Genomic DNA, 21656 nt, shown 5'->3' on the forward strand with positions numbered 1-21656 from the left:
GGCCGAGCCGAGCCGTGCCGTGCCGCGCCGCTCCGTGCCGCGCCGAGCCGCGCCGTGCCGTGCCGCAGCGCTGCCCCCCGCACCGCCGGCGCCGGCAGGGAAAGTAGGTCAGGGCGGCACTGAGCATGCTCGGGGCCGGGCCGGGGGGCGGCCCCGGGGCCCGCGGGGGGCGGCCGGGGGCCGGCGGCGCATCCCTCGGCGGAGGGACGAGGCGCGGGGCCGCCCGCAGCGGGTTCCGTTAGGTGCGGCCGGGGGAGGCGCGGAGCCGTCCGTCGGCTGAGCCGAAGCGGCTGGAGGCGGCCGGGGCTGTGGGCACGGAGCCGGGGCTGCCCCGCACCGCGGCTTCACGGGGCGGGGAAGGGAGCGACGGGGGCACGCGGCGGGTGCTGGAGCTGCCGGGAGGGCGCGGGGCTAGGGCGCTGCGGGGCGCTTCGGGGCAGGTGCCGAGCCTGCGTACGAAAAGGTGAAGGGGAGGGCAACGGTGGTGCAGAAAACAAGGGGACGCCGATCCCGGGGAGCTGTGCCAAGGTCCCGGGCGCTGCCCCCACCGCCTGGCCCACAAGGAGAGCAGGGGTGGGTGCAGGCACTTGCAAGACCAGGGCTGCTGGCAGCCTTCCTCTTGCTGTCCGGGGTACCCAGGATGGGCGAACTGGTACGCGGTGGGGAAGAAGCATCGGATGTTGTCAGGTTTCGCCAGAGCCAGGTGCCAACTGAGGGAACAGGTCGTGATTGCTTCTCGCTTGCCCAGCCAAACATTTTATTGATGGGAGGAGCTGTTTCGGGCACAGGACCTTACTTGCAACTGACCTGTTACTTATGCTGGCTTGGCCCCACTTAGGTCTGCTTTGTTTTTCCTTCTTCTCTTCTTCCCATGTTTAAACATTGGTTCTGAACACAACTGGGTGGCTTTTATTTACCAGCTAATACTGGTAAAAATACTGGTTCAATAACAGAGTCCCCAGTCCCAGAAGCTCCTTTCAGTCAGGTAGCACACTGCTGCTCTCTGTGTGCATGTCAGATACACACTGAATTTCTTTATTTAGAAAACTCACACATTTTTCTTTAGTCCATTTCCAAGTGGCTACCACCTTGCAGTAAGCCCGTGTTGTGGGAAATGGCTGTAGGAATTCAGATACCAACACACCCGTTGAAGAGGCAGCACTGCTGGGATTTTTATATTCACTTCCACATCTTGCTGTGAGCCCACCACTGACAGTAGAGCCACCAGTTATTTGCCCTGTGCCCCTTCCTGGGAGGTCACCATCTCCCATGCTTCATGCGGCTCCCACGCCTGTCCTCCCAGTCGCTGTAGCTGTTCTGTGAGCAGCTCAGAAGGGAGATGTAGCCACGTAGGCTGCAATGCTCTTCGTGGTCTGGAGCAGTTAGGCAGCAAGGACTTGCACCACCACAGTGGTTAAAAGCAGTGGTAAGTGCTGCTAGCCTGCAGTTTCCTTCAGTTCAGTGCTTCCTCTGTGTTGTCCACTTCTTCCTTCCCCACCTCCCAGTCTTGCAACCAACGTGTAGCAGCCCCAAGGAAGAGAGCTGAGCAGTAAAGGGGAACTGCCTTTTCCAGCACCAACGGTACACAGCTGCTCTCTGACCATAAACTGATGGCCAGAGGAGAACGGCCCTGCAGCAGGTTAGGCTGTCTTGCCCAGGATTTGAAATGGCTGATCCTGCGCTTGCTGCTGGTGTTAGATATACTTACCTGGTATATTCTCTGTGTCTCATGTGCCGCAAGCTTGGCGTGCTTTCTGAACTGACTGTGCACCCTGGTGGCTACGTTTGATGCCTTTGGTGCATAGGAATTACTAGTTAGGGTCCCTGGGAGGTAGAGGGAGAGCTAGCTTCAAACTCATGCTGTGTCTGAAACGCCGGTCTGTCAGGTGAGTGTGCAGACCTGTGGAGGTGCTTTCCTTCCCGACTTTCAGGTAGTGCTTCCATGTGCGCACAGAGATCAGCTGCACGGGGCGGAGCGGGGACAGGAATGCAGGCCTTCCGGACATGCACTCTAGCTCCCAGTTAGCTATAAAATCTGCTTAATTTACTTGAGATTAAATTATATACAGCTGACAGAGCTTAAAGAATAAAACTGGGAATGCTGTGCTTTTGTTCGATAATGCCTGCCGTAGATAAACACTGACCTATTATATTTAGTACTACAGTGAGCGCATTTTACTCCTGTAAAACCACAGCCTTGTTTAATAGGAGAAAGCCTTTTACCTTACAGTAAACAGCACTTTGGTATCGCTAATAGTGGTATCTGGACAGCAGAATCAGGCAAGCTTTGTAATCAAGCTGTTAGAAATTTAAGATAAGATTCAATTGTACGTTTTGGGTAATTCAGGTCCCTCCATCCACTCAGTGGAGCAGACAAAAGAAAGGCTGAGACAAGCCTGTGCACCACACAACGTAAGGTAACAGCAGAGAAACGAAAGAAAAAAGGGAAGCTTTCAAATGTTATTGGAGAAAAAAGCCACATTTGGTAGCTTGCCAATCAACATAGATGCATGAGGTGATACTCCGTTTAGAAATCAGATGTAAAGCTGGTGGCACCTCTGTAATAACATATTGAAGAAAGGGTAAAAAATGCTGCACAGCAATTGTGAGAGAGAGGAGTGAGAAAAGTGTGAGACAACCAGCCCTGCAGAGGCCCCAAGGTGAGTGCAGCAGGAGGGCAGGAGGTGCTCCAGGCAGGCAGCAGCAGTTCCCCTGCAGGCTGTGGAGAGGCCCCTGGTGGAGCAGGCTGTCCCCCTGCAGCCCATGGGTCCCACACGGAGCAGATCTCCACACTGCAGCCCGTGGAGGAGCCCCCGGTGGAGCAGGAGGTCTGAGGGAACTGCTGCCTCTGGGGGATCCATGCTGGAGCAGCCTGCTCCTGAAGGATGGACCCTGTAGAAAGAACCCATTCTGGCATCTGGCAAACAGCCAAGGTCAAACCACTGCAGTCCTGCAGTCTTTTTTTTTTTTTTTTTACTCTAGAAAGTGTCATCTTCTGAAGCGCAGTATCCCCGTTGGTACTGGTAGCAGGGATACCAGAAGTGACCAGGCTGGGATGAATCCAGAGGGATGCAGGTGGCTGGGCAAAAGCCACCATCAGTGTGAGAGCTGCCGGGACGTGCGGGCAGAGGTGAAGGGCCCTGTGCTCATGTTGCTGTACAGCCAGATGAGCTCTGCCACAAAGAACACATGGGAACAGGCTGGAGCTGTTGTTAAAATTCTTATTTGCCTAAACAATCTCATCCATTTCTGTTTCTTCTTTTGACTTTGCTTTACCATCATCTCTAGTGTGATCTCCTCTTTCTGACGCATGGTCAGTATTAGCTTGTCCAGGTGCTTTCTCTTCTTTCTGGTTCATTGTGTGTCTCACCCTCAGCCATGAAGAAGCCGTGCAAGACACCGCTTCTCCAGACAGCAGCATACCTGAGGCCACAGCAGTTGCTGGGATATAGTACTTCTGCATGTCTTTCTATCACTGGCAGCCTTTGCACTTTTACCAGCATCTGCCCCTAGAGTGCCAGTTGTTTGCTTTGCCCATTTCTTCACCAGAGACCGGCAGTGTGCAACTGCTTCCTTCCTGAAACACTTATTTCTGCACAGTTTCTTGGTGTGTCTTGTGCCACTTTCTCCAATTCCTTTACAATTTCCTTCAGGACTTCAGATGACCTCTGGGAATGTTTTCCTGTTTCAGTTTTATACTTTGCTCTTTGAGGACCCTTGGGATGTCAGCTGAGCTCCAGCAGAGGATCCAGCTGACACACAGGAGAAGCCCTCCCTGTGAGGATACTCATGCAATCTTCCTGAAGGTCAGCACCAGAATCCAGCTGGGAAGCTGGGTAACCATCGCCCACAGCCACACCTGTGGGATCGCCCTGAGGCTTAGGGACAGGATCACACTGAGGAGTGGGGAAGCCATCCCTGCATACCTACAGGGACAGCTCTAGGATGTCATCGAGGCTCAGGAACAGGACTCCACTGAGTGGCTTGACCACAGTGGCGTCTGGGATGTTCCTGAGCTCAGACCCAGGATCCAGCCAAGCTCTGCCATGACTGCTGAGCACATGCCATCATCCACTCCTAGTGCTCACCGTGGAGCAGCCCAGGCACCCTGGACATGCAGGGCCACCAGGAGACGGATCTGGGGAGCGGCCTCTGCTCAGCACGGGGACGGCCCCATCCTCTCATCTCACAGAAGCTGTCCTTGAAGCCCCCTTGCTGCCAACACCTTGCCATGTAAATCTAGTGCAAGGAGACACTTCTTTTGGTAACCGATAGGGGAGAGAGCTTGCTTTGTACCAGTCCTGTTAGAAATACCTTACTCTGAATCATGTCCTAGAGTGTTGTGGCTTAATCATCGTGTTCTGTTCTCATTCATCCTCCTTACATTTTGAAGTAACTCAAATTAAAAAACATTAGGCATGAAACTTTTGATCTTACAGCATTTTTTATGTTTAGCTCATAAAACCACGTAGAGGTAATTGTTTCCTGAGGTTCTGGATTTGTTACCTTCCAGTTCTGTTGCTTTTGTCCTTTTTGTCCTCTACAAATGTATGGATAGGAATGACCAATTAAGTTTTATTTCTCCCTATGCCTTCTATTGTAAGGTATGCAGTTGAAAAAAATAGCTTGGTTTTCTACCTCCACTACGACCCTTCTTTTTGTTCTACCCAGGAGAGGAAGAATTTTTGTGTAGGAAGACTTTGACTGCAGTGATGCATTTTCATTGCTCATTTCTGAGGGAGCTTCCTGAGCTATGATATAGACACACTCCAAAAGTGAAACAAAAACATTGATTATGTGGTCACTAGAATGCTCTCTTACACAAGATGCTATGTCGACAGTTCTATGCATGTTTGTATTTGTGATGAAGGTGTTATTGCTCAGGTGCCTCCGCGGTGTGGGCAGCAGAAAGCCTAACCACACGGCTGTGCTAAACCAAGGTCAGGTATGTCTGTAGAAATTGTTGGCCACTAAGGGGAGAATGAAATACGCACCTCTTGTGATCTGAAGGGAAAATTTCACAATGAAGGAACAAAAAACTAGCTTCAGAGTGTTTGGATCCATTGTTTACAAGTTGCCAAGCTCTTTAGGACATGCAGAAATAAAAGAAGGGCTGGTGAAAGCACCTCTGCCCCCCATCCCTCCCTCACAGCAACTTGCAGAAAGAAGTCAAACCAATAAACCTTCAAGTGGATTTTGAACCTATTTCCGTTTATTTGTTTGTTTAGTAATTTAACACAATTGTCAGTTCTGATTTGAGGCCTACTGCTTCCAGGCCAATTTCAAGCAAAAGCACCTGAAGCTTTTTCCTGGTGCAGAGGAGAGCAGACATCCCAGGCACGTGGGGTTTGGAAATAAAGGAGCCTTTACGGCATGGGTACATAAAAATGGACAGGAAGCACTAGCTGTACTTAAGGAAACTTGCCATGTATTAAGGCCAACTGAGAACATGCTACAGGTAAAAAACTCTTGGTTCCCTTCCGTTTTTGTGTCCCCTTGCCCACCCTGGCCCCATCTCTGCTCTTCCACCCCCACCTTCCCTGCCCATGATTTCCTACCCATTTCGTTTTAGCTATTCAAAAGTGGAGGTGGGGTATTGCTTCAGGGGATGCTGACGAGATGAAACTCTAGGCTAGAAATCAAGAGTCGCTAAGCCAGGAACAGAGGGATCTCAGTACTCTGCTGAAGCCTAAGCAGGCTTTTGTCTTCTAAGAGCAATATTGGATGACAGACGGATTAGTGGGGGCCCTGGGTAAGCCAAAGGCCTAAGGGTCAAAGCAATTGGTTTACAGTTACCCTAATAATGTCAGATGCCTCACACTCTTTAATTCTTTTCCTTTCTACACCAAATAATCTTACTCATTTCAAGTTTCTGTTGCATGAAACAATGGTCATTTCTCTGTCCGCTTTTGCTGACCTTGGCTGTCCCATAGCTCCCCAGCTGAATAAACTGAGAGAGGGCAACAAAAGAAAAATAAAAACAAAAACAAATCTACACCTCTAATTAGCTTTTGAAACAGCAGTGTTTACCATTCACTGCATGAACTGACTGTCAGACATTATACCACCATGGAAACACTCTACAGCTGCATGTCATGAATGTAAAGTAACACGAGGCACAGAATACAGTGCTGAATTGCACATGAATGAGAAAATACCAGGAAAGCTGCGTGACCTTCAGCAAGATTCAGTGTTTATGCCATTGAGAAAGATGAGCCAAATTATTCATGAGACTGAAAGGGGGAGAAAAGACATGCGATCTTGGAGCAGTAAGAATTATCTTATTCTTGTGGGGAAAAATCAAGATCACAACATTAATATTACCTTTTCCTTTACACTCTATTCAAGCCAGAATTTTAGGAATATGTGAAGCTTTGTGTGTATTATCCAACTGTCAAAAGATGGTAGGATCTTAAAGCATCAATCAATGCATTTTTATTTATTTATTTATTTTTATGAAGCAAATGCTTTCAGAAGCAAGGTGAATCAGTAGGCGTGAATCATCAATAATGTGGCTATAGCATGGAGGAAGCTTTTAAAGAATAAAATGTAATCACGGATAATGTATAAATTAATATGTAGAAACCCAAATAATATGATGATGAACTATTAAGGATTTTATAAAATAAAAACAAACCCTGAAACTCTTTCCAGTAACATAGCCTGAAGCTTTAGTGACACTCTACACTTATGAAAGGAAGTTGTGCATATTATTTGTGGTCATATTGCAACTGCAAATAGGAAATGTGACTTTGAAGATACTGTTCATCACGAGGAATAAAAATTCTTTTCTTCAACCTGATCTGCATTTGGGTAGTGCTGCTGAGCTGCACTGCTGCAATAAATGCAGAATATATCCTGACACAAAAGGTGTGCCAGGCTGGGCCTTGGCACTTTTCAAAAGCCACATCTGGCACAGACCAAATGAAAAGCAAAAATATTGGGTATGCAATGTCTGAATCATTTCTGCTAAATAAAACCATGTAAAATGTGGACCGGTATTTATTCCTGCAGCCATTTCCGTTTACTGGCGGTGTACAGACATTTGACATCAGTTGCAATTTTAAACTAACAAAATGGTTAGTTAAGGAAAAAGGTGGTGGTTTTGTGATTAAGAAATTCTGAGGACTACAAATGAGTGTCGCAAGAGTCATCTCCTTTGATGTTTGGGACATTTAATACCTTTTTTCTTTACAGTACCCATCTCATGATGCTGTATCAGCTGCCTGAAGAAAACTCGGTCAATCGGTTACTGTTTTAGTAAGCTCAGAGAGTAAGTTGTCCACAAATGATTTCAGAAAATGTTGACACAAATGGAATGACCGCATTTTTATCTCCCTCATGGAAATTGGGCTATCCTTCAGGGAGATGCAAACAAAGCCTCTCTGCACTTACAAAGGAATTCAGTTGATGGAGACATTATGAGTATTTGAAAAGCAGTCGGTAGTTTATTACTGCTTTGGCTGGAAAGAATATTCAGAGAATTGTAGTTTTAAGAAACCGTAGCCTTGGCCATTTGCAGCCGGTTATTAAGTTATACTGGGCTGAGCAGTTTGGTTTCTGACATGTAATGAAGTGTTTCTGAGATCCTCAGGGAGCATCTGGCTTTCCTTCCAGTTGTTTCTGAGGGGACTCCTGACCTGTGACGGAGTTCTCCACCTGCTGCATTCACCATTTCTCATATGAACAAAAGCTGCACAGAATTCCCTTTTTGGGGTGCTCTTTTGCATGATGCCTAGAAAATCATGAACATTACACTCTCCAGCTGAACTGATTTGGTCCTGAAAGACACTTCTGGTATTCATATTCAGTAACAAGAATCCAGTGGATTCTTACATTAAATGCTGTGGGTTTTATCTTGTGGTATAAACAGTTTTGTGGTACAACACAGTTATCTAAAAGAAGCTCACTTTTAACAAAGCTCATTCTTCAGACTGTATTGAGGTTCCAGATTTTTCACTACCTTAAAATATAATATCCACATTTCCCAGCTCACATTAGATCAGTTAAGCCAGCATGTGTGCATGTGTTTATCCCTTTTCAGATATTAATTAGTTCGTTCTCCTGATTAAATAGACTTAAACAGCACTGGAGCCTTTATCCAGCAGCCCTTTCAATTTAAGACTCAGCTTTGTGACAAGGTAACCCTGCCATCTACTGGAAAGTCTTTAGCAAGGACTTTTGTCTCTAAAATCGGGGTGGGGTGGCATGCCTACAGTTCTTACCTGCAGAAAAGGACACCTCTGTTCTGAAAAGCACAGGTTGATTTCCTGTTGTTCAGGGGAAATGTGCTTCTGAAATGTTCAGATGGTGAGTTACAGGAGAAGGCATCAAATATGTAGTAAGAAAGGACTTTTCCATCTGGGACCATCAACCTTTTCTCTGTCAAAGCTTTCTGAATCTGTCATCCGCCCCTCCAGCTACTTTTTGGTTAGTGTCGCAGGACCAGGGGGATGTCTGGGGAATCCCCTGGCCTCCCAGTTCTCTGTGTGGTCAGAAAAGCTGGGAGCTTGCTGGGCAGCTGGGGTTGCATAGTTGCTTTTACAGCTCAGAGATTTCATATGTGTGGGTCTGAATTCCAGTTATGCATGGACCCCAGGGGTCATGAAGAATTCATCTGGGGAGATGGGAGAAGCAAGCATCTGGATAGAACAACAAACAGCTGTGAAGGGGAGCTGTGCATGCATCCATGTTGCACATCTCCACTTACAGGTAATGCTGTGGAAGAGATGCTGGAGCTCTACGGGCTGGTTGGAAGCTAGTTTGTCTTCTTTGTAAGTTACTTTGCAGCTGGTAGGCTGCTGGCATCTGGAAATAGTGGGTTTAGTAACAGGCAAAGACTTCCTGGCTTCCTGAGCTCATGCTTTTCTCTCCCTGTGCATCTGTGCATCTGAGCAGTACAAAGACGTTATAGCACAGTCAGCCATATCCTGTTACATTTGTGCTTCTGGGAGCAACTCACCTTGACGGCGTCAGAGCTGACATCTCTACTGACCACAGCCCCACCCCATGTCACGCTCATCCTATCCACACTCCTTGGGCGTGAATTTTGCTTTAGTTATTCCACAACACTGGTTTTCTGCCCAGAATTAAGCCCACAACTTTGTATAAAAGTCAATCTAAAAAGCAAGAAGGATTATCTTCTCTGAAAGAGCGGGAAACAAGAGCCGAAATGTAAATCAAAATTTGTCACATAAGAGTCGAAGGAATTCATAAATATCTGGCATTAGTTTTCAGGGACTGGAGGCCATGTCCCTGCTTAATCAACTGCCCTCCAGAGATTCCCAGATAAATTTGTCTGCAGGTGGCCTGTACCCCTTAGCACAGTACAGGCAACTTCACAAGCTCAGATACAGCTGTGTATGCTGCACGATGTTCCATGCTGGCAAATAAAGTCAACTCTGACTTTAGCTGTGCTGGTCAGGACATAATGCTTGACCAGACTCGCATCCAAGCATCGTGGGTGGGGTATCTGTATGGGGCTCCCTGCAGAAGGAGCGAGTTTTGATGTGCCAGCGCCTGGCAGTGCAGATATGCCTAACTGGGACTGGCTTTGCAACCACTACAGCTTCCCGTTAGCAAGCAGAAAATTCTCCAGAGTGATTTTTAAGTGTAAACAGCTTTGCAAATGAAGTATATGAAGCATCTGCTTCAGTTTTGTTTTTCAGACTAGATTGAAAAGCAAGATGTAACAGGCATATAATTATGAGGATTATCATGTAATGGCAGAGATATCATCAAAGTCTCATTAGTGCTCTCTTACCTCCACATACTATTTTTCAAAAGAGGTGATACTTCTTGGTAAGAGACTCTTCTATTATGGGGGAATTGATGTAACTTTCTCTTTGATAGCACAAAAGACCAAAATTGTTATCTACTCTTCATTAGAATTGTCATTTTACAGCTCACCTCTTCATGGAAAGACCTTGAATAGGGTTGGTATTACTTTCAGATATCAAAAGAAAAAAAGTAATTGGTACCAGCACATTGTCTGCTTATTAATATTTCAGGTTTACCTTTGTTAAAAAAAATGATTTATTCCCACCATGTATTGGAAGGAAGGAGGTTTGGTACAATCATAGACGCACTTAAATTTAAGCTCAAAAACATTTTAGGTTATTTAGTCTTATGGAGGATTGTCTCCTACAATATAATAGATGGCAGTTTTAGTTGGCTAGGTTTTAAAGACTCAGACACATGAACATAATTTATGTGGGACTGAAACAGGATGAACAGTTTCGGGAATAGGACATGCAGGGTGACCCTGAGCCTCTGGGCTTTGCAGAAGAAGCTTTGTATTGGGCATTAACAAGGGTAGTTTTACAGGGAGAAAACATGGAACTCCTCAAGCTGATCATGATCAGATGAGGAAAAAAAAAAGATATTTTGAGTGATTACTAATGGAATTAGTTCTAATTTTCAGTTTTAGCACTGAACTAGTACTGCTTGTATTTAGGCTTGTGCTTAGGAGAAGAGAGTGGGATGGGGTCGTACACGGAACTGTGATGCTGTTCTACCCTCCTGTGAACTCCACATCTCTTACGTGCGCTGAGCCAACTGATGTGGGCTGGGTTATTTTTTTTATCCATCTGCAATACATCTGTACACATCACATTGAAGTATTTCTTGAACAAAAGTGGGACAATCCCAGTCATAGCTATGCCCTAAAGGGAACCAAAAACACTGTGGTTTGACTTCTTTGTCATGTCATGATATAGTGTATGGGGCAGTTGTGAGAAAAATTTCTTCCACCTCCCCTGCATTTCACCTCCAGAAACACCAGCTACTGTCTACCCTAAACAGAACATGTTGTTTTTTGCTCACATATCACCTCTTTTCTTCTGATAGTTTTATAGTTCACTATAAGCTCACTAAAGAAGCTCACTAAAGCTGCTTCTTCCTTCTCACATTCCGTTTAACAGGGCTCAGATATTTTAGCTTTATAAATCTTTCCTTTTGCCTACAACACAGGTTGATTTTACTGCCTACTCTCATTGTCCCCAAGCCTACATTAACAAGCCACAGTAGGAGAAATCCTAACAGATCCTGGCAGGTTGCCTAAGAGGGAGAAAGTGGTACCATCTGCTAGAATAAATCAAATTGCTACAAATTCCAAGACTCATAGACTGTCAAAACGTTCATTGTTGCAAAGTTAAATAGGGTAACTTTTGTCTGAGAAAGCTACCTGTGTAGTGTTCAGAACATATGGATGTACTGAACTTTGAAAAACAGGAAGAGTAGAGCAGAGTATCCACCTGGCCAGCCTCCCAACAGTAACCCTTCCTGGTGGAACCGGCTGCTGGGAATGTGGGTAATTTGTTCCTCTGTGCATATCTCTTGGTTCCAGCCACACCTGGAGTTAAATTTTAGTGCCACACCTGTAGTAAGTTTTAGTGCACTCAGAGTCTGGTCTGAAGTGCACTTACTTTCAAACCCAGTGTTACAAGACAAGAAAGGTAATTTTGAAAACATTCAGATCTAGGATATAGACCTTCCCTTTTTTTGGTTCCCCCAAATCTATGTTTACGTATAGTTTTATATATACATGTAATATATATACACATATATATATATACATATATGCATATATTATATGGGCAAATACATGAGTTATTTATGTCATCAGTGCTCATGCATTGACGATAAGTGGTTGTTGAAAATGTTTTCAGCTTAGAAAAAATAAAACACTTCCACTCTGGTGCTTATGGTTAGATTAAAGGTACATAATTTTGCCCGAGGAGTTTATTTCTGGAGTCCTGAGAACAGCTTAATACATTTAGAAAGCTAATTTTTGAAACTGCTGGAAAATGTCAGTCCATAGACTGTTCATTTACCATGTATACAGAATGTCTTATTAAATCCTACAGTATTTAATCATAAAAGGTGAAAACTTTATTTGATAATAAATACAGTATTTATGAATAATTTATATAGGAAATAAAGATGTATTAGATGAAACAGTATTCATATTTTCTTTGGAAAATACAAATTGGTCATTAAATGAATTAGACAGCTCTTAAATACCTATTGCTTTAAAACTCAACCAAGACTTTTAAAATGTACAAATTAAATAGTTATTCACTCAAATGCCATTTATTCCCATAAAGACAAATCAAACTCCCTCTGTTGGGCTGTGGGGGTATTTCCTGTAATTTGTGCTCAGTTTATGACGACATTTTCACAATTAAACCTTCTGTTTTGAAATGTCATTGTTAAAAAAATCAACAACATGCTAAGGAAAAGGGACTGTGCACTGCAGTAAGAATTTAACTTTTCTTTATGTAGAGTAAGGCCAAGTGCATTGGACTTGCGTAGGTCCCCTGTAGTGGTATGTAGTGTAGGGGTTCTGCTGAGGGGTTGCATGCTGCACTCACAGTTGTCATGCCATGCCTGGAGCACTGCAAATGTTCGGATTTTATGTGAAAAATATAGAATTAATCCTTATGAGTCTGCTCTTTCATATTTTAAGATCTAGGAGTGGTAGAGAAAGTATATGCAGCCACTTTCTTTAGTATTACACACCTGTATGGCTGACATAGTAGTGACAGTGCCAAATAGCAGGTATTGCTTTCTCACCGGGCTTCTTGAACTGTTTATTGAGGAATACAAACACACGTGTTAAAAAGGAAACAAAATCAGTACACATTTTGGTCACAGAAAGAGGCAGCAGTGGTAAGTCGTACACCCAGGGGGCTGGATGCTCTGAAATCCCAGGCTCTCAGCAAGGTGGGTGTCCTTAAGCAAATCTCTTAAGGTCTTTGCCCTGAGCTACAGTTTATACACCAGTAACATGCAGGCAGTATCTTCATAGATGATAGAGATACTTTAGGAGGTCCTCGCTGGATGTTCTGTCATTTGTATACACTGTGTAAAGTATTATTATTTGGATATTTGGAGTTACTGTTTGTTCCTTGTAGTTACTGAAGGTGATATTTCTACTTTTTTAAAATTATTATTATTTTTTATGTGAAATTAAGGCCACAATTTCTATACATTAGTAAGCACAGGTTTCAAAAAATGCCAGTTTGTAAGAGAATTTTGTTTTGATTTCTTCATACAATTTATCTTACAATTTCTGACAGTTCCCTAAGCACCTGCTGTTGAAAGTATAGGGAGAAGTGGAAAAGTCAAGTGTCATAAATAAGAAAAGATGGAGCTGATTTAGGCCAAATAGCAGCAACTGTTGTACTGAATGCTAATATCAAACTGCAATACTGCACTGGTAAGGGCTTTCAGCAGTAGTGCCAATTCATGTGTTAAAAACATCAGGCTTTCTTTCCATCTGCTCCCCTCCATGCCATTCTGCTTGATGGCACTCAAAGCCTTTGTCCTCTCAAGTAACAACTGACTTGTCTGCCCGCTTAGGGTGGCCTGTAGGCTGATGTTGTGTCCTTCAGAACATGTACTTTAATGCAGCTGTTTGTCAGTGTCTGAAGTATTTTCTTTGTGCAACAACACTGCTCTGAAATGATCTGAATAATCCAGACTGAGGGAGCCAGGGAGAAATGAGCACCATTTCTGCTTGCCTGGGACAGTCTCCAACACCCAGAATCGGCAAACACACTGACAGTATCTCTGAAAGCAGTGTGGTGAGTGACACAAATCATGCACGAGCAGGAGATACGCTGTTCAGCTCTGGAGAAAAGTATATGGAAACTCTGAAGTGTTGCAGGAGAACTGCACAGATTGGTCACTTTGTGTTTGTTCCCTTCCCTCTGGTGGTCTTGCTCCGCAGAAACCCAGTGCTGACCCTGCCTGCTCATTTCACCTGCACCATGAGCTTTGCATCAAACGGCTCAGAAAGCTGGGCAGCAGTAACCTGTACAGCTCCAAGTCAACAGCCGTTAACAATTACAAACTTGCCAGTGCTGTAAAAATGAATCCAGCTGACTACAAATAATGAAAATAAGCACACATTGGTGATGGGGTAAAAATGGGTGGATTTTTGGGTTGGCATGTAAGGGCAGAGAGAAAGTTAGGCATATGCCATTACCTTGCTTTTTGGTATGCAGCTGTGTTGCTCAGTGTAAACCACCGCATCCCCACTCTAACCTAGCTCCACTGCTGCCAACTGAAAGCAAACCACCTCTGCTAATTTGGGGGTTTGCTCCACACCCCTGCATCCATCATCTTTTCAGTCAGGCTGTGGGGTTCCTAGCCTGGGGCTGCAGATCCCTTTGTGTGGCTGTAGTGGGTTTGCATGGTATGGTTTTGGTAGCAGGGGGCCATAGGGGTGGCTTCTGTGAGAAGGATCTCGAAGCTGCCCCATGTTTTCTAAGGGCCCCACTGCTGACCAGAGCTGAGCCAGTAAGTGATGTTGTTTTGCGCCTCTGTGAGAGCCGATTTAAGACAGGGAGAAAAAAAACTTTGTGCCACACAGCAGCTGGGAGAGAGAGGAGTGAGGAACAGCCTTGCAGGCGCCAAGGTCAGTGAAGAAGGAGGGGGAGAGGTGCTCCAGGCACCAGAGCAGAAGTCCCCTGTGGCCTGTGGTGAGGCAGGCTGTCCCCCTGCAGCCCATGGTGGAGCAGGGTTCCACACTGCAGCCCATGGAGGAGACCACGGTGGAGCAGGTGGACCTGCACCGACGGAGACTGCGGCCTGTGGAAGACCCCTGTGGCAGCAGATTCCGGGCCGGAGCTGTAGGCCGTGGAGAGGAGCCCACGCAGGAGCAGGTGACCTGGCAGGAGCTGCTGCCCGTGGGGGACCCAGGTTGGAGCAGTTTGCTCCCAAGGGATGGACCCTGTGGTATGGACCTATATCTGGAGCAGTTCTTGAAGAGCTGCTGCCTGTGGGAAGCCCACACAGGATCAGTTCGGGAAGGACTGCATCCCGTGGGAGGGACCCCACAGCACAGGGGACGAGAGTGACCAAGAAGGAGCGGCGGAGAAGAAGCACTATCGACTGACCATAACCCCCATTCCCCCGTTCCCCTGTGCCGCTCGGGGGGAGGAGGTGGAAGAGGACGGATGGGGGGGGCAAGGTGCTTTTGGTTTCTTTCCTTTGTTTCTCACTTCTCTAGCTTGTTAGTAATAGGCAATAAATCTTACTATCTCCCTATGCTGAGTCTGTTTTGCCCATCACAATAATTACTGCACGATCTCCCTGTTCTTATCTCAACCCTTGAGCCCTTTTCTTCGTATTTTCTCCCTGTTCCTCTTTGAGGAGGGGGAGTGAGAGAGCAGTTGTGGTGGAGCTCGGCCACCCACCTGAGTAAAACCACCACAGCGGCCAAGAGGAAGTGCACCTAGGAGGGAATAATCCACTCTGGATTTTACTCTTTAAGGTCCCAGCTTTAAAATGAAGATGTTATCTACTTTGCAAAGGCAATGTTGCATGGGCAAGTTGCAAAAATACCTACACTATATATTCGTCATTCCAATACTATGGTGAACTTGAACAAGCAGAAGCTGTTTCTGAGTCTGTTCAGGATACTACTTCTCTGGTCTTTATGAGTCATCCTCATGTAATTATTGACATGCAGCATCACATACTAGCTTTAAGCTTTTAAGAGACTTTTTAGCAGCTAGAGATAATCTCACTGCTACCTGGCATCCCTGCTGCGTCTCTCCTGGAATTACACTGATCCAGGCTCAAAGAGAACAGAATTGGCTATAATGTTGTGACAATGTCAGATGTGGTTATAGGCTATAAATAACTAACTACAGAGTAATCATGGACCAGCAAAAAATGGGCCAGGAGTACCAAGCTGGTGGGCGATATGGGGGCTCAGCAGAATTTGTTTACATGTCCCAGTGCATGACAGCAGTCTCTTGTACCCTAAGGACAGAAAAGGTTTATTTTTCTGCAGCAAAGGGTGGGAGAGGATTTCCACTCGCCTTTAGCTTTCTGCAGTCTTACAGTTGTCAAAAAATGTACTCAAAAAGGGGGAAAATACTTATAAATCAGATTACTGATTTTAATATAGCTGATTAAAAAAATATGCTTTTGGGAATGGAACTTGGCTGACTGCCTTGGCAAGAAGTCATTGGGAGATGTGCAGGAGAAAATGTCAGTCTTAATCTAGATGCAAACAAGAAATTCCTGTAATTAGTGACCTTCAGAGATGATCCCATCAGCAGGGCACCCATCAGCAGAGCTGGTTGGCCTTCCCCGAGCTGTCTGGTTTGTGGGAGCTGCAGGGGAGCACTGGGGGCCAAGCTGTGAGCTGTCAGTATTGAATCCTCTGCAAGGCTAAGCGTTGTGTCATCCACTTCATTTTTTAAAGTGAGCTGTTGTTTAAAACAAATCATTTGCATGTGAAGGGAAACAAAAGTGAGAAGGATTTAATGGGATTCAGCAGGATGAAAATTAAGAATTTTGGTCACAAGCTTCAGATCTCTCACAGCCCTCACAGCACTGATTTTTTTTTTTTTTTTTTTTTTAATTTTATTTTATTTTTTGTGACAAGTTTAGGTGTATGGGCTATCCCTTCTCAGCCATCTATGGAGATCTTGCCTTCTTGTGTCAGAAGCTAAATCTGAGCCTGACAGAGCTTCACATAAGTAACTGCAAGTATTTTGGAGTAGATTCTGGCAAAGAAACCATACAACTATTTACAGAAATAATTGAGGTGTTTCTATTTTGTGGAAGTATTATCTCTGTTCAGTAGTGGAGGAAGAGTTATACGCTGCTTTGCTTATTGTAGGAACATCCTGTGACAGTACAATAGTGAAGGAGGATTTATAGGATATCTAGAAAACTCCTGTAAAGTCCTTTTTGCTGATTGAAAAGTGATCCATGGTGACTGTAGGATTAGGAATGTGTGTATAGTCCTGTAAGAAAGTAAGTAAGACAATGGCTTGGTAAGAAGGGAACTCAATATTAGATCAAAAATTTAAGATGTAAAGAAAGCCAAGGATATTTCTTAGACCTTATAACATTTTTTTTCCCTCCACTCTAAAGTTTTTTTCTAGTTTACTTTTTTACTTTTTTTTTTTTTTTTTAATGTGTTTGTAAGTTGTATAATGTTCCCAAGTATTTATATATAAAAAATGTAATTGGCAAAGGAATTTTAGGGGCTTCCAAGAACCAAGTTCCAATTTTAAATTGTCTATAGTCTGAGTACATACATTGTTTTGTACTTACATCTAAGGTTTAAGCCAGGTTTCACTGGGGCTGAATTTGAAATGCTGTTATTGGAGACAGCATTTTTGAATACCTGACTGAGGTCACTCAATTAGAAGACTTTGTGGCCTCTAGTGTCCTTGTAGTATTATATTTATTCTTCATCTAGTGTTCCACATGTTTTTAATGTAAAACCTGTAAAATTTCTGGAAGTTAACACTCCAGTCTTACTAATCTTATTATGTCTGCAGTGATATCACTTGCTCTTTGCTCGTCATGTAACATCTGTAGAGGAGCAGGTAAAAGAATTGGTACAACCATTTTAGGTTATAGGTAAGAGGTATTGGTACAAAGATCCACCAATGCTGGCTTTTGTACACAGACAGGGAGCTAAGTATTCTTTGTGGACATCTGTCTCCGTCTCATTTTGTGCAATCTTACTGTATTACATTCCCAAAGGAAAAGGTATGCAAATAATAGATCAGATCCAAATCCTTATAATGCTCATATGATTCCCCCTTCCTACTCCTTGCGATTTTATTGTCCTATGAAATAAAATACCACCTGACTCGCAGCATACTCAGAACAAGAAAAATTCACAATATGGGTAAACACGGTGCAAAAAAAGAAAACATTTTTCCTTCAATAGTTTCACTTACTCCTCTCTCCATGGCTTCCTCCATGATCAGCTGTTGTGTTTTGGAGATTTCCTTAATTGTAATCCACAAAACCATTCCAGTGGAAGGATGACTTTACACTGCCAAGCCTGGCAAAAGAAAAGATACAAATGATGTTTTATTGATCCTGCACTCTCCAACACTGTCATACTGAAAGTAGTTTCGAGATGGGCAAGGTTTCATCTCCAGTATTGTAATTTACTACACATTTCTTGTGGCCATGTTTTGTGCGATGACCAAGCGATTCTCTCTTTTCGTTCAGCCGGGGTTGGGTTTCCCTCTGTCCATCACTGATCATTGCAAATCAGCGATGTGTGCCATTCAGAATGGCTTAATCAATGCTTGATTTATATTAAACACTTAATAATAATAATAATAATAAACATATATATTCTACATTACCACCAGTTGCATACTGAAACAAAAGGTAGAGAAATGCGGAAATGCTGTCTTAACTTGCATTGGGAACAGTCACACTACTTTGATCCTTTTCTGTCCAGCATGTGTACACCCTCTAGACTCCTGTTCAGAGCCTGGCAGCTTGGTACCTCACCTCTTCCCATCATTTGACTTTGCAGTCTGTGGCTGCTGCTAAATTGTTTATTTGCAGCAAGTCATGGTTCCAGGTTGTCACGTATTTCTCCACGAAAGCTGTAACTTTAAAACCATGCATCCTCTTTCCAGACAGCCTGCCTGTGACTGACATCTTTCAGTTAAAGGCCTGCTAACTTCACTTGCTGGTTTCTGCATTTACACCAAAGAATTGCATTAGTGGTGGGCTGTAGGCTCATTGACAGAGTCAAAGCAAACGTAGGCCAAAAGCATTCAGGGAGAATTTCAGGCCTCAGGTTATTCTTCCTAGCAAGTTTATATAGGTAATGCCTCAGATTATCAGCATTTGCAGCTGTTTGAATAATAATTATTCCCTCAGAGGGTTTATTTCATTCCTGTCCATTTTCAGCTCAGCCAAAGAAGCTAAACAGTGTTTTGAGGAAGGTCCAGATCACCAGGTCAATTTTGCACAGCAATTGCTTTTAAAATAAAACAGACAGCATCACAAAACAAATTCTGGGAACATAAACATCTCAAGTAATTACCTGTGAGTAAACCTATGCTCTGAATGTAAGCCCACACCGTAGGGCCGTTTGATGCAGCCAGAAAGCTTTCTAATTAGCTTTAATATTTATGTCAACTTTTAAAAAGGAAAGTCCAGCAGGTTTAGTGAGACATGCCTTGCATAACTTATTTTTTCACCTGTTTCAGCTGTAGGGATAGACGCTCATATCATAAATATCTCTCTGAAGGAAATGAATTCGCTGTACTCTGTCCTGCACAGCCTGTGTACGAGCTCACAGCCTACAAACCAGCATTCAGTTCCCTTAGCAGTGCATTTCAGACACTTCTCGTCACACAAACCATCCTCGAGGCAAGCAGCTCGTGCCACCCATGGCAGTAGGACAGGCTCACAGCTCTCCTGTTCTGAGAACGGCCTGAGAGTTACTGGCCATTTCCACCTCCTCAGTTCTCTGCCAAGAGCAGTAATTTGGATTAAAAACAAACCAGAACAATCTAATTAGCTTATGTTTTGTGCTCTGACTGGAAAAGTTATGACTTACCAACAGAGAGGTGGGCGTTGGGCACGCAGTGGAGTACAGTCGCTTCCCATCATCGGCGTGATGCTCCAAAGCTAGGTCCCTTCAGGTGCTTCCCTCTCTGTGAAGCTTCAGCTCTCAGCAGTGCTCAGAATATTTTTATATGCCTGCTAGGCACAAGATTTCACTGGCACTGCTTCCAGTTGCTGGCCTTTGACAGACAGCAGGACAGCCCCTGGCAAAGCCAAGGATGCTTTGTCTTTGGAGCCCCGTGACGTTGCTGCAGCAGACGAGTCGCCCACTGCGTGGACGCTGCAATCCGATGGGCTTCAGTCCCTAACTCCTTCCTGCCTGCACCTTGCTCGATGGTAGCTTTGGGTAACACTGCAGGTATCAGTTAAAATCTGTGATATCCTGGGAGAGTCGGGCTCCCTGCTTTTTGCCTCTTTTTTTTTTTTTTTTTTGTGCTAGATGCTCACTGAAGATGAGTGGTAAGGTGTCACTTCCAGGATTGGCTCCTGGCTGAAATCTCCCTAACTCTCATGTTCAGAAAGCAGTGAAAATGGTCCTGGAGCTCATCCAGGTGCAGTCCTTAGCATCCGCCTCTTCCAGGGGAGGTGGCCCCAGGGCTCGGTGTGGAGGTGACTTTGTGCTGCGGGTGAAGAAGTGCTTCTCTGCTGGGCTCCTTTCCTTCAGCGTGGTGAGGTGGTACAGGGAGTGTGACCTGTGAGTTTAGAGCCAGAAAGGATTATGCTAGATCTTCTCTATGCAGTTCGGTTGCGTGTGTGTGTAAGTGTACATATGCAGACTCTCACTTCTGAGGATGGGCAGATTGCTGCATCACCTCTTCCCTTCATTTGATTTTGTGGCTCAGGGCTGCTTCTAACTGATTACATTTGCAACTATTACCAGCTGCTCTCAGTTATAATTTAGTCTTGTTAGACACTTGCTATGATGTAGGCAGAAAACAAAACAAAAAGACAGTTTTTATCAGATCGTAATAGTCTTACCTCATGAAACCTTTCCAGTAATTACCTTGCAGTCAGGCAATAATGTGTTCTGATGCTATAATATAAATGGAAGCGTGAAATCCAGAGTAATATGAGACAGCACATGGGCACAGCAGACATTGTCTCATCTCTAAAACATCACTCTATCCCTACTGCAAGAAAAATAAGTTAATTTTCATCCAAACTCAGAGAAACTCTCTGATTCCTGTCAAGCTTTGAGCATTTTAATTTGTACAAAGTTCTCTTGGCAGTGCTTCTGCCTTAATAAAAGACACGTTCTTCTGCAAGATAGGCAGATCAGAAAGGCTGGTACTCCTGACAGTACATTTCTACCTAAATTAAGGTTTAAGCATCCTGAGGAAAGTAAACATATTTTGCTTAAAAGTTAGAGGTTGCTTATGTAAATGTAGAAACCTGTGTAATAACCGTAATTAACAGGGCCTGCTAAAACAAACCGCGAGGTGGCATAATCCAGTGTCACTGGGAGATGGGCTCTGAGGTAGGAGGTTAGATCACTGGGTAGCAGACAGGGGTAAGGTAGGGCTTGGCCTCCGGAGGTAAAAGAAGAAAAGCAAAGCTTGAATTCATGGCAGGTTACCAGGGAAGCTTTTTAGATTTCAGGCATAAAGCACTGAGCCGTGTTTACACTGGGATCCTAAAGCAGTTTTTAGGCTATGATTAGCTTTGTCTGGCAGGAAGGTGAGAGGTCAGACCAAGTAAAACCATGATTTATGCAAACCTGAAAAACAATCCTAAAGTGTGCTGTAATCCTAGTTCTAATATCTAGCTGGCCTAGAAGAAGTGTGAGATGAAACTGCATCATCTCAGTTGGAGAGATGATGGAGAGAAAGAACGGGGATGTGAAGGCTGGGGCTAGAGCGGGGAGTCCAGCTGATGGAGCTCCAGAGTAAAGAGGAGTTTGTGCGAGGGAAAGCAGAGCCTCTGTCCTGTGTGTTGGCTGGAAGCTCACTGGCAGGCTAGGAAATTCCTCTGTGAAAGATGGAGGTGAGACTGGGATGTAGGTAGGGGTGAGGATGAGATAAAAAAAAAAAAAAGACTAAGGCACTGATTTGTTTCAGACTGACTCAAGAAATGATGCTAAATTTGGTTTCTGGGCCACCTTTTGCTCTGGGGCTTAAATGAATGGTAGGGAAAAGGCTGGTGTTAAGGCTGGGTACAAGGTAGGATTTGCTTCTGCTAATGCCATCAAGCCTTGCTGACAGGTTAGTTACACAGAGGTTGCCAGGCTGTGCTGGGTGTCAGTGCCAGCCACAACGCGTGTACATGTGGGACTGGGTGGAGCCACCAGATCA

General features: G+C 44.6%; 1 protein-coding gene across 1 annotated transcript in view; it reads right to left on the reverse strand.

Moving 5' to 3' along the window:
• The window catches only part of MFAP3L (microfibril associated protein 3 like), a 38628-nt gene extending 19053 nt beyond the window's left edge, over positions 1 to 19575 (reverse strand). Inside the window, exons 1-2 of the mRNA XM_035324424.1 lie at positions 19358 to 19575; positions 17724 to 17830 (exon numbers count right to left, since the gene is read on the reverse strand). The gene's annotated coding sequence lies outside the window, so the exon portion shown is untranslated. The remainder of the gene's footprint in view (positions 1 to 17723; positions 17831 to 19357) is intronic.
• Between the last annotated feature and the right edge of the window lie 2081 nt (positions 19576 to 21656).

This window comes from Oxyura jamaicensis, chromosome 4, assembly GCF_011077185.1.
Source record: "Oxyura jamaicensis isolate SHBP4307 breed ruddy duck chromosome 4, BPBGC_Ojam_1.0, whole genome shotgun sequence".
NCBI lineage: Eukaryota > Metazoa > Chordata > Aves > Anseriformes > Anatidae > Oxyura > Oxyura jamaicensis.